The sequence below is a fragment of the Melospiza melodia genome, chromosome 1, assembly GCF_035770615.1.
Source record: "Melospiza melodia melodia isolate bMelMel2 chromosome 1, bMelMel2.pri, whole genome shotgun sequence".
Classification (NCBI taxonomy): Eukaryota; Metazoa; Chordata; class Aves; order Passeriformes; family Passerellidae; genus Melospiza; species Melospiza melodia.
In genome coordinates this window covers 105,432,954-105,447,413 of record NC_086194.1, presented here as the reverse complement: position 1 = coordinate 105,447,413, position 14,460 = coordinate 105,432,954, and positions in this window count along the sequence as shown.

The window sequence follows — 14,460 nt, the reverse complement described above, 5'->3', positions numbered from 1 at the left end:
CATTACTCATTTCACAGATGTCAGGGAGCTTCAATAATTCCTGCTCAGGACTGGTACAAGTGGATTTGGTTCATTCACCTCAACTCTTCTCTTAATTTCTCACCTGTTTTGCCTGTTCAAGTATCACTTTAATTCTCTGCAAATATTTATATGTTAGAGCTCCTCTAACGTGCCTCAAATCGGTAGTGCATGCTTTTAGTAGCTTCTTTCTCTACTGCCAAATATTTGAAAATTATTTTCCTTTTGTAACCCTTCACATCTATTTCTTGATGCAATAACATTTTATTTCAAGAAATGAGGGAATAGAAGAGAAAAAGAAGCTGCGTATTTCATGGACTTACATTTTAGAAGAGGCCACTGAAGACATCTAACAGAAAGAGGGATATGAGCTATATGATGCATGCCCTTTTTTCATGAACTGTGTTTACTCTTTCTGTTACCACTGGAGCTTACACAGTGGTCAGATAGATGAGCTTTAATGCAATGAAGCAGTGAGATCAGTACTATGTTTTCATTAACGTATAAAAAGTGTAAAGAAAACAGTGTAGAAAGATGCTCCTGGATCAACCACAGGATCATTTTTTATTTCCTTCAATATAGATCCTTTGGCTTTCTTTACTCATCTGAGTTGAAGCCAATGGAATGGCAGTTCAGATCTAGAGCTCTTAGTCTCTACCAGTCAGGATTTCTATGGATGAGCTCTGATTCCAATCAAGTATGGCAGCATCTGGTCATACTTTTTGATGTGCAGTTCTGGCATGTGTTAAACAAAAGGCTAACCAATTCTTGTTTCAATAGTGCCTCAATCCTTTTTCTGCTGTAAGCATCTTTTGTATCATCACTTAGAAATCCAAAATGATTCTTTCTTCTGGAGAATTTCCTTGGCTAGAAACTGAACTACTTGGTAGATTCAAGTCCATTAAGGTGATATTGACAGAAACTATGTCGGGAAAAATTAAGAACAGGTTCTAACACATTTTCTCCACTAGTCCATAGACCACAACAGCTGTACATTCTAGAATTACTTGACTTCCAAACTCTTATCATAAAATAGATTGGTTTGTAAGATCTTTCAAAAGTGATGAGAAAACCAAGCAGTACTGGCAGCTGTAGTCATGCCCTGGTCGAATCTGTCTGTCACTTACAACACAGCATTCAATGCAGTTTGGATCAGCTGCTTGTTTTCTATTGTTCATATGTTCTGTATAACCAGGCCTCCTCTGAATCTGCACACGCAAAGTCTCTTGCCATCTGTTTCTGATCTCTTGGCCTGGAAGTTTAGTTTTGTTGCTCAAGCTCATGTGTTCCACATGTTTTATCCTGTGTTCCACCTTATTGGGAAGGCAATGAAAGAGGACAAACTATTATGCAGTTATGAGATAGCAATCAAATTTTAATTGAAAAAAAAATTACTCAAAGTATATATTTGACCTAAAACTTTGTGGATCACAGATTTTTCTCAGAGTTTTCCAATCCTTTGAGCTTCACAATTTCTCTTTCTTGTGAGCTCTTAAAGTCATTTGCCATATGTAGATGAATTTTGCTTCTTATGCTCCAACTAGTTTGAAGAAACTTTCATTTATTATTCAAAATTAGACATCAAATACCGATACCATAATTTCCTCACCTTCCAGAAACATGCAAAGAATTTATACAAAAAATTATAATTAAAAAAAAAAAAAAGAATTTTTGTACTGCAAATTTCTGGTTTTATATTTTAATCTACTCTATGAATTAGAAATGTCAATCTTGAAAATTTTGATACCAAAAAAATATATGCATTTATACAACTTAAAAAAAGAGAAAATGCTAGCATCCATTGAGGTTGCTGATGTCAGTGAAGTAATATTGAAAAATATTGTGTTTTCTTTTTGATGGTGACTATTTGGTATAATTTATTGTCCTCATTCTTGCGATTCCCCTTACTGATTTAAAGGAAATCAGGACTGAGAAAGCACAACTGAGAAATCCTTGCACTTTTAAAGCTTGTGGTGAGAACAGGGCTGTTGTAAAAGAGCAAGTTTTATATTCTGTTTGCAGCTAATTGTTCCAAAAACTAGACACATAGCTACATATCAGTTGTATTCCAACTTCTTTCTAGATTGCTACTACATTAATTTTTATATAAATACATACATACATACATATATATATATACACATAGAAATGTTTTTTTAGTGCATGAGTATCTATGCATATATATCTCTGTGTGTGAATATTTATTACTCTTCTTAGTAGTGCATACGGAGCCCAACTCTGGAAAACTGACTGAATTCCCTTCTCACACATGCATTACTGACAGAATTGTCAATTATTTCCAGCATGGAATCTTAATTGCCAATATGTGAGCTGGAAAGAACCCAGGTTTATTAGCAGATTCCAGGTTCAGTTTGCATATAATTTACTAGCAAAGAAGGTTCATCACTGTAGCTCAGACTGTCATGCTGAAAGCTCTGTAGTTCTTTCTTCTGGTCTGTTCTCTATTAGTTGTGCTGACCATCATGCAGAACAATTTTCAATCCCACTGTTGCAGCGTTTTCCCTGTCAAACCACGAGGAGATTATTAACACCTCTCTGCTGGAAGCACATAAAATAATCATGGGAGCTGTTTATGTTAATTCAGACTAACCCAGGCCTCTTTTTTGTTTCAGAATAATTACTGGTTCAAAACACCAGCATGTGTTAAGAGATCAGGATTAATTTGTAAGAGCTGAATGACAATATTTCCAATGGCTTATTAAACACTAATTAGATTTAAAATGGTGTGACTCTACACACACTTGTGCACATCAAGAAGTTTAAACATCTGTTTTATAAGTAATGCAGGTTGTAAGATTACAAAGTTTAGTATCACTAGGGGATATCTTACCATATTTGATAATAAGTGACACATTCAATTCTGTATCTTTTCAGAACTGGCATAAAAGATTTTGTTTGCTTTGTTTTGTTTTAAAATTAAACAGTTAGTTTTAACAATATGGGGCTCCACTCATCTATTTGCACTTTAAATGTTATAAAGAACAGGATTTATTAAATGTCTGCCTGGGAACTAAGGCAAGTTAGACTTCCCCAGTAAAATGTAAAACAAAAAAGTGTAATGAATGAGAAAAATAATTATTTAATATTAAAATTACTGGGATTAAAATTTTAGTCATTTATTCCTGTGCCAGTAGTGCAAGCCAACATAAAATGAAAGGAGAAACAGAGAAATGAAAACAGAGTTCAAAAATAATCCAAGTAAATCTGCTGGAATATGCAGCATTAATTGAAAGCAATAAACTTGAATAATGCCAACTACAAATCTAAGTGTGTAGCACCTGAAAAGGTTGTGTGTTACTTTAGCACCTAGAGCACGCACTATATTATGCCTCAGTTCAAGTCAAAGATAACACCAAAGACATTGCACAGTGCAGTATGTTCTGGACTGACATTGCAGGGCAACCCTAGTTAACTGCAGATGTAATGTAAAGTCAAGCAAACAAGAAGCTTCTGAAAGTATATATATTTGCTTAACTCTTTTACAAGGTTGTTCAAGCCCAAAAATATTGTCTCTGTAACAGCAAATATATGCTCATGACCAGAACACTGACCCTTTCCTCAGCTCATGTGAATTTAGCAGATTGGGTACAAGGTCCAGGTTCTATTTGTGTCTCACTCCCTTGGGTTATTTTGAATGGCAGAACTATATTCTAGTCCTGCTTTGTTGATAAAATCTGATGTGAAACCTTCATTTTAAAAAAAACTAATGGGTTTTTTTTGACATTTCTGCAGGACCAGGGCTTACACCAACCCAGCCTGAGCTACCCCTCCCATATCACAGGTTTTGTTCAATGTTTAATCTACTTATTTCAGTTCCCAGCATGCACTATTGTTTTTCTATCTGTTTCTCATCTTTCCTTTTTTCTTTTTTTTTTTATTTTTTTTTTTTTTTTATCATGTGTCTTGGTAAACACCTTAACCACTTCCTGCAGAAGTCTGGGCTACTATATCTGTCTGATGATGATAAATCTGCTTAGCTCCCTTCCAAATATCAAACTTGAAAAGCAGATAGACATTAATTTTCAACATTACACTTATCAAATGAAAGTGCACTTTGTATACTGTTCTAAGTACATGTTTCCTCCCACAGCTGAATGTAGAACCACTGGAGATTTGAAAGTATACTCTTCTGAGAGTGCTATACAAGGGGAATAAAAGAACATACTTTTGCCACTAGTCTGCTGTGTAAGTATAAGTTGTTTGAGTTGATTATACTTGCATTTGGTTTTGTTTTTTTTCTTATAGTCTCTACTTGCCGATAGTCACCAAGAATAACAAGCAACATATCTGTGCCCAAGCCTGTATTTGGTTTGACATTCACTGATGCATCACCCAGCATTTTCTGCTTGAACTTTTAGGATTTAATCTTAGATTTATTTAGGTTTATGTGAGTTTTGTCATTATATTTCCTAAGACAAGAATTTGCCCTTAAAGATTTCAATAATGTACAAAGCTAAGGGGTAAATTATGGAATAGTGTGAATGAAATCTTGATTCTGCTGAAGTGTGTTGGCATTTTGCCTATGAGCTCAAGAGAGACAACAGGATGTATATATATATATGTATATTTTATGTATTTTTGTTTATAAACAAAAATTGTCTGCAATTCTGTATTTCAGTATGGCATGCTAAAGGTGTAAAATTTACACATATTTATATAAAACTTTGCATTTCATTCAGAATTTAGCTGTTTTGTCTCAAACTCAGATGCATCTAACAAAAAAAACCTGCAATGACTTAAGTGGCATTTAAGACTTGAAGTGTCCCATCAATTTATACAATTATAGTTTTATTCTAACATCGCACTGGATATAAATCACCTGAGTTTTAATAATCTGTGTGATTTAAATCACTTACTCCCCTGTCATATCATCCAACATGTATTCTATGATATCTGTCAGGTAGCTGTCTTCACTGGAACTTGACTAGCTTAGCTAGGGTCATTGAAGTATGTTGTCACACTCCAATTGGTTCTCTCTGGTTCTATAATTGTTCTTGTCAGGTCTTTGGGGTACTGGACCCCACTGAGGCCCACCCTAAATCTGGATGTGGTATAAGTCCGCATTACATATGTTAGTTTAGGTAAAACACATAGAATTCAGGGTGTTTAATGCCCTCAGGGGGTCTTGAAGTATCTGATCACTTATTGAGTCAGGACAGACACACAGAGATGATAAGAGAAATTTTTACCATCTTAAAAAATATTGACTTAATTCAAAGCGGTAAAAAATAGTTCAGATGGATTTCAACCAATGTCATGTGACTATTGGACTGTTGGATCCATATGCTACCATGTATCCTAAATACAGATTTATCATATTTTCAAGCCATAGACACAGACTACCTTGGAAAGATTGTGCTGTTTTCCATCAAAGTTGTTCAGGTTTATGCTTTGTGTTTTGACTACTTTAAATTTTTTATTTCTAATTTTTCTAGATGGCCTTAGGATTATAAAATATTTGCATTCATTTTCCTTCCATTAACACTGCAGAATATTTTGACTGCCAAATTGTTCCTTTCTTCTATATACTTCCTCTAAATATTTATTCACAAGCATTCAGTGTGCGAGTTTATGGGATATTCAGTTCAAATAAATTATTTTCTATGACCTTTAACAGAAAAAATAGATTAATTACTAAGAGGTGCTAATAAAATATGTGCAGTAATATCTGTAAAATGGATCTGAAAAAAAAAATCCAAAAATGATAAATTCCTAGAGAAAAAATTGTGCTCTTTTTTCCTGAGATTAAAGTATCATTTCCTAATGTTTCAAAGTATGTTATTCTATAATTTCCTACCTTTTCTATTAAGTAGACTAAATTTTTGTGAAATTATTTATACAATTATAAATAAACTATACTTATTTTTACCCCCTCTAATAATATATGTATAAATTCCTGTTTTTAGAATATATTTAGTCATCAAAACTAGTAATTAACAAGTAGTGATAGTCAGTGGCTGACTGAAAGAAATATTTTTCAAATAGTCAGAGGATGTAATAAATCAATGGGTATATGACTGTAGTTCTGAATATAATCTCACAGGAATGTAATGAAAGTATCAGTTAATGCCTCAATCAATAATGATGTGGTTTGTAGATTTTAGGACAAAACTGATCAATGTATTTGATAATATAATGAACAATTTTTTCATCTTTCAAGAGATCAAAACAGAAATTGACGGAACAGTGTTTCACTCACAATATAAACTAGAATTGGAGGGGCTTTATGTTTCACAAAAGACTTTCAGCTAATTAATTATGAATTTCTAGACTGCTGAAATTAGTTGGCACTGCATAATCCTAATTAAATTCAAGGCCAACTCAAGCAATTCTAACTAAGAATTGCATGACTATAGTTCATAGTCAAACCCAGTTTTCCGTATATTTTCTGTCTAAGCCTCAACTTTAGGCAAAGGCATAAAATACATTGATATTCTCAAGAATCTGTGATGAGAAAGATGTAATCTGATGCATACACAACTACAGTAAAAAGAAAAAAGCCAGTATGCAACAGAGAATAAATTGCCTGTTCATGTGACATGGAAGACCAGCTTTTAGTGACTTTTAGATTTTGGGGCAATTCTGGCCTTTCTGATAATCAGCATTACCCATATAAAATTGAATAAGTGTGTAATATCTCATTATCCCATTAATACCCCAGCCAGTTTTAGTCTTAGGAACTGGAAAGGAGACAAGCAAAAACGATGGCTTTTTCAGTCTGCTGAATTATGATTAACATTTAATTTACTCTCCTGCAATGTATTTGGGCACAGCATGACTATGTACAAATGAACATCTTGTTTCAGCTAATGGAGCAAAAAAATTGCCATTTAGCATGCTATTATAAGATGTGTTAAATATTTAAAATATTGTTTAGTATGTGCATTGCAAAAGAACCAAAAACTCCACAAATGTACTTAGCCTAGTAGTTTATCAGGTCCTAATAAACTACAACATTTTTTTTGTTTAAAAGCATAATGAGAAGAACCATTACTCTTTTTCCATAAATGTCAATTTCAAAATTATAAACTGAGAACTTTCTTCCCGAAGAAATAAAAAGAAAACCAATTCCAAACACAAATATTTGCTCTCATTTCTTGGTTTCTGATCTAGGGTTTAATTGCAATGATATTTTTCCAACATTGTGAGTAAGTCATTATAAATCAGGTCTATATTTCAGCATTTCAGAGTAATTTAGGTCTTAATCCATGCCAAGCAACCATCAGAAAAGACTGTCACTTTCTAGACAGGTCTGGGGCTGTTCTGTTTTTAGAATCATAGAATCATCAAAGTTGAAAAAAACATCCAAGGTCATTGAGTTCAACCTTTAAATTAACATAACCTTGACAACTAAACCATAGCAACAAATGCCATGCTCATAGTTTTAGAATAATTCCAGGGATGATGACTCCATTAACTTCTTGGTGAACTCATTCCCATGCTTCACCACTCTTTCAGTGAAAAAATTCTTCCTGATGTTCAACCAGAACGTCCCCTGGCACAGCCTGGGGCCATTTCCCCTTCCAGTGTCAGGACGAGAGGAACAGCTGCCTGGGAGAAGAGGCTGACCCCCACCTCGCTGCAGCCTTCTGGAAGTAATGAAGTTATTGGCTTCCAGCTGCATGAGGGACTGTAGCCAAGAAATCCATGTTGTTTGGGAAGGCAGGGCTTTGTTGCACCAAGTGATAGTCTGACATCAGGTCTGTCTTTGATAGTGGTGATCATGGCCACCTGCTTCTGCCATCCCTGGAGGCAATGCATGTTTTTGACCTGGGGCAAACAGCAGCTCCCTTTAGACTGGTGTGAGCTGCGAGCTGGAGCTGTCCTCAGCAGGAGCAGGATCTTGGCTGGCACTGAACCCAGGGCTGGGAAGCTCCACCATGCCCAGAGTGCCATCTACCTCATCTCTGGATAACCTGGAGGCCCCTTTCCTTCCTCTATTCTCTCCTCCAAAGGCTGTTTGATAGCTTTGCAGCACTGGCAGGTGCCCTAGTCACTGCATCTGGAACGAGCATAAACTGAACTGCAGCTGCACTTTGCAGGATCAAACCCATCAATTTCTTCAGAGAATTCCTAGTTTTGACACAAAACCAGTTTGTGAATGAAAATAACCCCTGGGTTTGGTTTCTATGGATACTACTGCACTAAAGACAACAGAAAATGTCTAATTTATTTATTGATTTATGTCCTATTAAAATGTTATTTGAAAAATCCAGAGACAATCACTTTTGGGACCATTTTATGCCTGTTTTAATTTTGATTTTATTTGTTTAAATAGATACCAGTAAATTCTGCTTTCATGATTTTGCACAAACCAAAATCTATGCAAGAGTGGATCTGTTTATGACAGTATTAAGGCATTTGCTAAAGTTCTTTAAACCAAAGCAATTAAAACAGAATATCATTTTAATTAAATATCACAAGCTCACCTTGCATCTGCCTGAATTTTCATTAATAATCAGTTTTAACTCCCCAGAAGGAAAAGAAGAAGAAATACTATTATTTTCATATGTCCTCAGGTTTTTAATCACTATTTCACCCAATGAAGTATGACTGTGAAGAGCTATTTCTTATTTTAGAAAGAAAGCTCTTACCTTATTTGAATTTTGCTTGAAAAAAAAATGAAATCTAATGTTATAAATTGATAATGACATTCTTAGGCTGAGCCTTAGTTTCACTTCTAAGTTTTAACAGCTTTTCAATACCCATCAAGGCCTCATAATTCCCTGTATATGGAACATGACACTGGTGTGAATTTTATTTCCTCCCCTGATTGAAAGGGTCTTTTCACATGCAATTCCTCACATGGAAGTGGTTTTAAGCTTCATGATTTTTCTTTTCCCCTGAACCTTTCCAATTCCTGGTATGTTCTTTCTATTAGATCGGGGGACTACAGACACAAAGTATCAAAGGAGTAGGTTTATTGATTTGCCATGGATTTATTCAGTAGAATAACTACTCTATTTTATTTCCTGTTTGTTTTTTAGTGCTTTTTATCATCTGGAGTGCTTGCTAAGCCTGCTAAGTCTTATTGCAGATATTTTCAGGTGGCAGACTATGCTAACACCAAGATATAATTCCAGAATGGCAATTACCACTTTAAGATTCACCAATTCCTGCACAAATCTTTCCTTACTTTCATTTCCTTACATTCACCTACAGTGAGTTTCACTTACCATTTCCCTGCCACAGTGATAGTCTTGAAAGGTTCTTCTGCAATTCTTCAGCCACTGCCTTCACATCTGCTACTTACAACACATCACGGCATCATCTTCCCTTCTTCAAGAATTTGGCTGCAGTTTCATTAATCTGTGGAAGTGAAGGTCTTTGTGTAGCATGCCAGCTCTTTCACATTTCCCATGCTAGTCCACAATAACTGAAGAAAACTGTGTGACATAGCCTATTCCTCCATGGATAATTCAAAAATTTGTAATTAATCTACCTTAGACACAAAGACTCATCTTTAGCCAGAGAGAGATAAAACCTCCAGATACCAACTTGTTCCTTAATCTTAGACATCTGCCTGAAGGTTAAAGTTTTCTGGTATGACTTCTTGGAATCACCTGTAAAATCCACGGAGTTTGGATGAACACTGGGTTGTTAGCAGTTTGAGAGTCATCGTGTGACCCTCATGTGTGAATCCTATTTCAGCTGGGTTTCTCTGTTCTTTTAAGCTTTGAATTCTGTTCCATTTAAAAGATTTAATTTTCAGACCTTTCTGGGATGTTGCTAGTACATTCAAATATTATATTGGTTTCTGCAGACTGCACAGTTTATTTATTGGGCTACAGCTCGATTTTTGGTGATAAACTGCCTGATGAAATAGATCACAACTTTTCATTATAGGTAGAAGCCACTACTCATCTAAAGTGTTAAGTGAAGGCTATATCTCAATTCACAGAAGAACTGAACTGAAATATATGCCAATTTGTTTTTAAAAACAAGATCAATAAAAATTGCCATTTAAAAGATAAAAATCATCATGTGATTCATCTTTAGCATTTCTATTAATGTAAGTCACACAATTATTAAAAAAGGCATGATTTAAATTCAAAATCTAGCAAAGTGAGAATGTTAAAGAGCTCTAAGAACTGGTCAGAGCTCCCATAGTTCTTATGAATTAGTTTTCACTAAGAGGAAAAATGCATACGTTTATCTTAACGGAGTGGAATTTCTTGTTCAACCAGACATCTGGGATGGTGCTGAATAAAACAATGCAGGACAGGAGAATTTATCTGTTATCTATAGGCATAGAGTGAGAACCTCATTTAATATTAAATTGCCTGTTTCATTTCTTTCAAAGGACCTTCATCAGTTTATACCAGATAGAAAATAATCTCTACATTAGTTTGAAAAAAGTTTTGAAGGCCATTCTGTGTTTACAAGTTTTATTTCCATCCTTAACTGTTATTTTTCTATCTGATGATGTTCAAAAAGTGGGAAATAAAAGACCATTAGAAATTAGAGGGAAAACCAACTCAGACTCAATATTTTGTATCAGGTACCTTGGACCTTGAGTAAACAGAGCAATGAAAAAGTTACTGAATTAAAAAAAAATAGAGGTGATGTTAGGGGAGACAAAACCCAATTTTAAATTAGCTTGTCTAATCCTCCTTTGACTATCAGCAAAGTCATGGCTTAGATGATGCCTTGTTTCTAGCTGCCTTTAGCCTAAGGATGAAAATTACAGGTTGTATTTCTCCTCATACTGGCTAGTAGCTTCATTTCTAGGGAGCTGGATGAACATTAGAAAATAATCTTTTTCAAGAGAAGGCTGGGCAAGTACATGGAAGAAATACCTGCTAAGGATTGCTAAGCAGACAGGCCATACCTGAATCAAGATGTCTTGATCAGAAACCATGAAGAAAGTAGTTTGTAGGTTTTCTAGGGAGGAAATATACTTGTACTGTTCTCATTATTCTCTGTGTGTCCATTACTGTTAATTATGATCTGAACAGCGTGGGCATTCTTGTAGAGTTTTTAATATGCAGCTGAAAAATGGAATTACAGTAGGAGTAATGACCAAACAAGCAAATGGGTCCACTGTAAAGTCAGAGAAGCTCTAAGTTGGAAATTTGGAGCTCCAGACTCACTTCCCTCTTTAATTATAACCTTTGAACATGCTCATGTGCAAATCACTGAACTTATCTCCCACCTCAGTTTTCCATTTTCTGTAAAGAAATTATGCTTCTGCATGTCATCAAGAGAAGACACAAGAAGAAATGCAGTACTGCTCCTATTTTTTTATAGTTGTCTGATCCATACTGATTGTGTTTCTGGGTAGCTTCCCACAGCCTGGATTTGGAGACTCTGCACATGTATCCATGTTGATTGATCAGAACTATACAGGGACCTAAAATTTTCCAAGGCTGATTTTTTTCTGTCCTTTTTCGCTTTCTGTGCTCCATCCTTACAAGAGAGTACAGCATTGCACTGTTTCACGAGTGTCTAAAAATGATGGCATAGAAAGGGGAAACATGTTTAGAAATAGTCTATTTATTAACAAAATCATATGTAAATTGACTCTAACATGGATTTTTAGTGTCACCAGAGCCAACCAATGCCAATACCTCACATCTCCTGATTCTAACATGAAATGGACATGAATATTTATAGCTGTCTCATATGCCTACTTAGTATGATCCCTGTATTTATGTACAAAACTCTGAACCACTGAGAAAAAAAAAACAGACAGAAAGAACAGGGGCATTCATGAGGTGCCCAGTTTAGCAGCTAATTCAGAGCTGTAACAGAGTTTCACAGAAAGAATCTTTAATACAGGTGTTTTTAGCAGGCAATGGACAAGGGCTTCCACGTGGTTTCAGACACTATTAATCACTACCTGAGGCAAGAGGGATGGAAAGACTGTTAGACTGAAACCTTTTGGAATCATTTATGTCCTTCATGAAAAATTTAATGTGACTTCTCAGAATGCCTGCCCCTCCATGAAATATAGTCATATGTTTATCTGAGCCTAATTTTGCACTATCAAATATCACCTAACCCTTTTTAACACTGAAATATTACTATTAGCACTTTGTTCAGAGCAGCACAAAACATCAACAGTAAGTGAGGACAAGAGAAGAAAGATCACAGCCCATTGAGGCCCTGATTTCCCTGTTTCTTGAGTTCGCAAGCCCAATACCCTTGATCTCATCAACTGAAGACATCACAGATCATGCACATCATGAGTTCTGTGAATGTGTATTAACTGCTAATTTAGGACGGATTTATTAAGAACAAATTGTTTTGGGTACATAGTGATAATGATTGGTAGCAACTGTCAATGTGTATTCTTACTGAATATTGATACAGTAAAGTGGTTATGAGTTTTGAAATAGGCATGATCTATCAGTCTTTTAAGCACACTTGTCAGGACTGCCACAAATTTCCTAAAAATATCTGGCTTGAAATGTTCCTGCAAGTGAAAGTAATGAGGCTGCATAAGAATTAACAGCTCCACCAGCACTGTTTGTGTACTGATTCACCTTTTGAGTTGGTTTTCCCAGCTCTCATTTTCCATCTTGAACTCTCTTCTTCCATGTCTTCTTCCATGTCTGCAAAGTAGGTCTAAGAGGTCTGCTTTTCCTGCACTGTAAAGCCAAGCAAGTCAAAACAGTTTATTTTCCTCGTCTATGCATTTTGAATGAGATGTACATCACAAAAGACTGACCACAGGGTGTAAACACTTTTGACAATTAGTAAAAAAGATGCATAAGAGGATGCCACAAAGTAAAGCCAGTAACAACCACTGTTTTTTAATAGACTCCACATCACTGCTTTCTCCGCATTTGAAACGTGAGACAATCTCTGTTGAATATCTGTAATCTGAGACTATAAATACCACTAAATTGAACAGTTTAGATAGAATGAACTTGAAATTACATGGGCAAATATGTATTTTCTAGTGCACATTTCAGCTATAAGATTCAAACTTGTGAGAGATTGAAATTGTCTGCTTCGTTGCATCATGGGAAGAATATTATCTAACCCATTCAAACTGTAATAGAAAACTATGATTTACACACTAAAACCCCCAAACTACATAATGATGGAAAATACCTCTTACCACCATCATGCTAATTAAGGTGTCATTGAGGTTAGGAAATGTTCTTTGCACTGTGATGAGAGAATATGCAGGCAAATTGAATTTCCTTTCTGATGGTGCTCAGTAAAAGATAATTGACCACTTGTTATTCCTAGGTGTCATGTAATAATAGGACAAGAAAAACCTAGTCTATAATAAATATATTGTCAGCAGAGATAGATTTCACCAAAAAAGAAGATATGATAAGTTTAGAAAATAGTCATAAAGGAGAAAATACCCTCTCCTCAGTAAAACATTGCAACAAATATCCAGATTTACCACATATACACACGAACCAACAGCAGAGTATGTTTCATTCCAAACTATTTTTCAAATATGCCACAGCTACCTCCATCTACAAAATAATACTATCTTACTTTACAGTTCTCAAGTGAAATGTGATTTTGTTGAACTGAACCTAAGAGGTGTTGGTGTTGTGACTAAAGTACTACTTTTTAAATCTATGTGAGTACAGAAAGTTAGGGAGGCTTCAGTTTTATTGAGAGTAGTAGACAAAATAATGGGATGAAATAAATAAAAGGGGAACACACGAATGAGATTATTAATGAGAAATAAAGTCTGTGTGTCTAGTTAAGAAATATCAAAGGACCTCAAAGTGATCATTGCATTTTCTAAGGCCAAATGTTAATTGATTTGATACTTTATTTTTAAGATAAAAGAGTTTGGTACTACCAGCTGGCATCACAGAAGAGGGAACTTAAATTCTTTTTCTAAAATGCAAAACTGATTTTTTTAGCACCATATAATGTAATGAATGGAGTGAGTGTACTCTACAGTAATCTGAAAAACATTTATCCTTTGCTGGTTTGTTTGGGGTTTTTTGTCTTTTTTGGTTTTGTTTTGCACATTTAGAGCATATGTTCATTTTTTAACATGAGTGACAATGTTCATTTTTTAACATTTTGTGACAATGATGCATCCACTTACCATCTCTTTGGGGCAATGTCTCTTTTGCTGTATATTTGTTCAGTAGCAAGAACTATATGGTACTGTAGGAACTATGGAAACATAGATAAATAGAAACGGTCCTGCCTTCCTCTCACTATTCCTCTCACCTCTTCCTATTTTCTTTTGGGTTAGCACAAATATTTGTGCATACTGGGGATTCATACCAAGAGAAAAAGAGATGAAGCCACCAGAGACACTGAGGTCCAGCAATAGGGTTATATTCCCAGGTGCAGATACCACATATGATCTAGAAACTGTCTATACTTTCCCATCATGTAATATCAAACTTTTAGATTATTCATGCCTGTTTAAAATTCTTAGATTCTTCATGTTGCTTGGCCCGGTGGCTGTTAATGAATTGAATA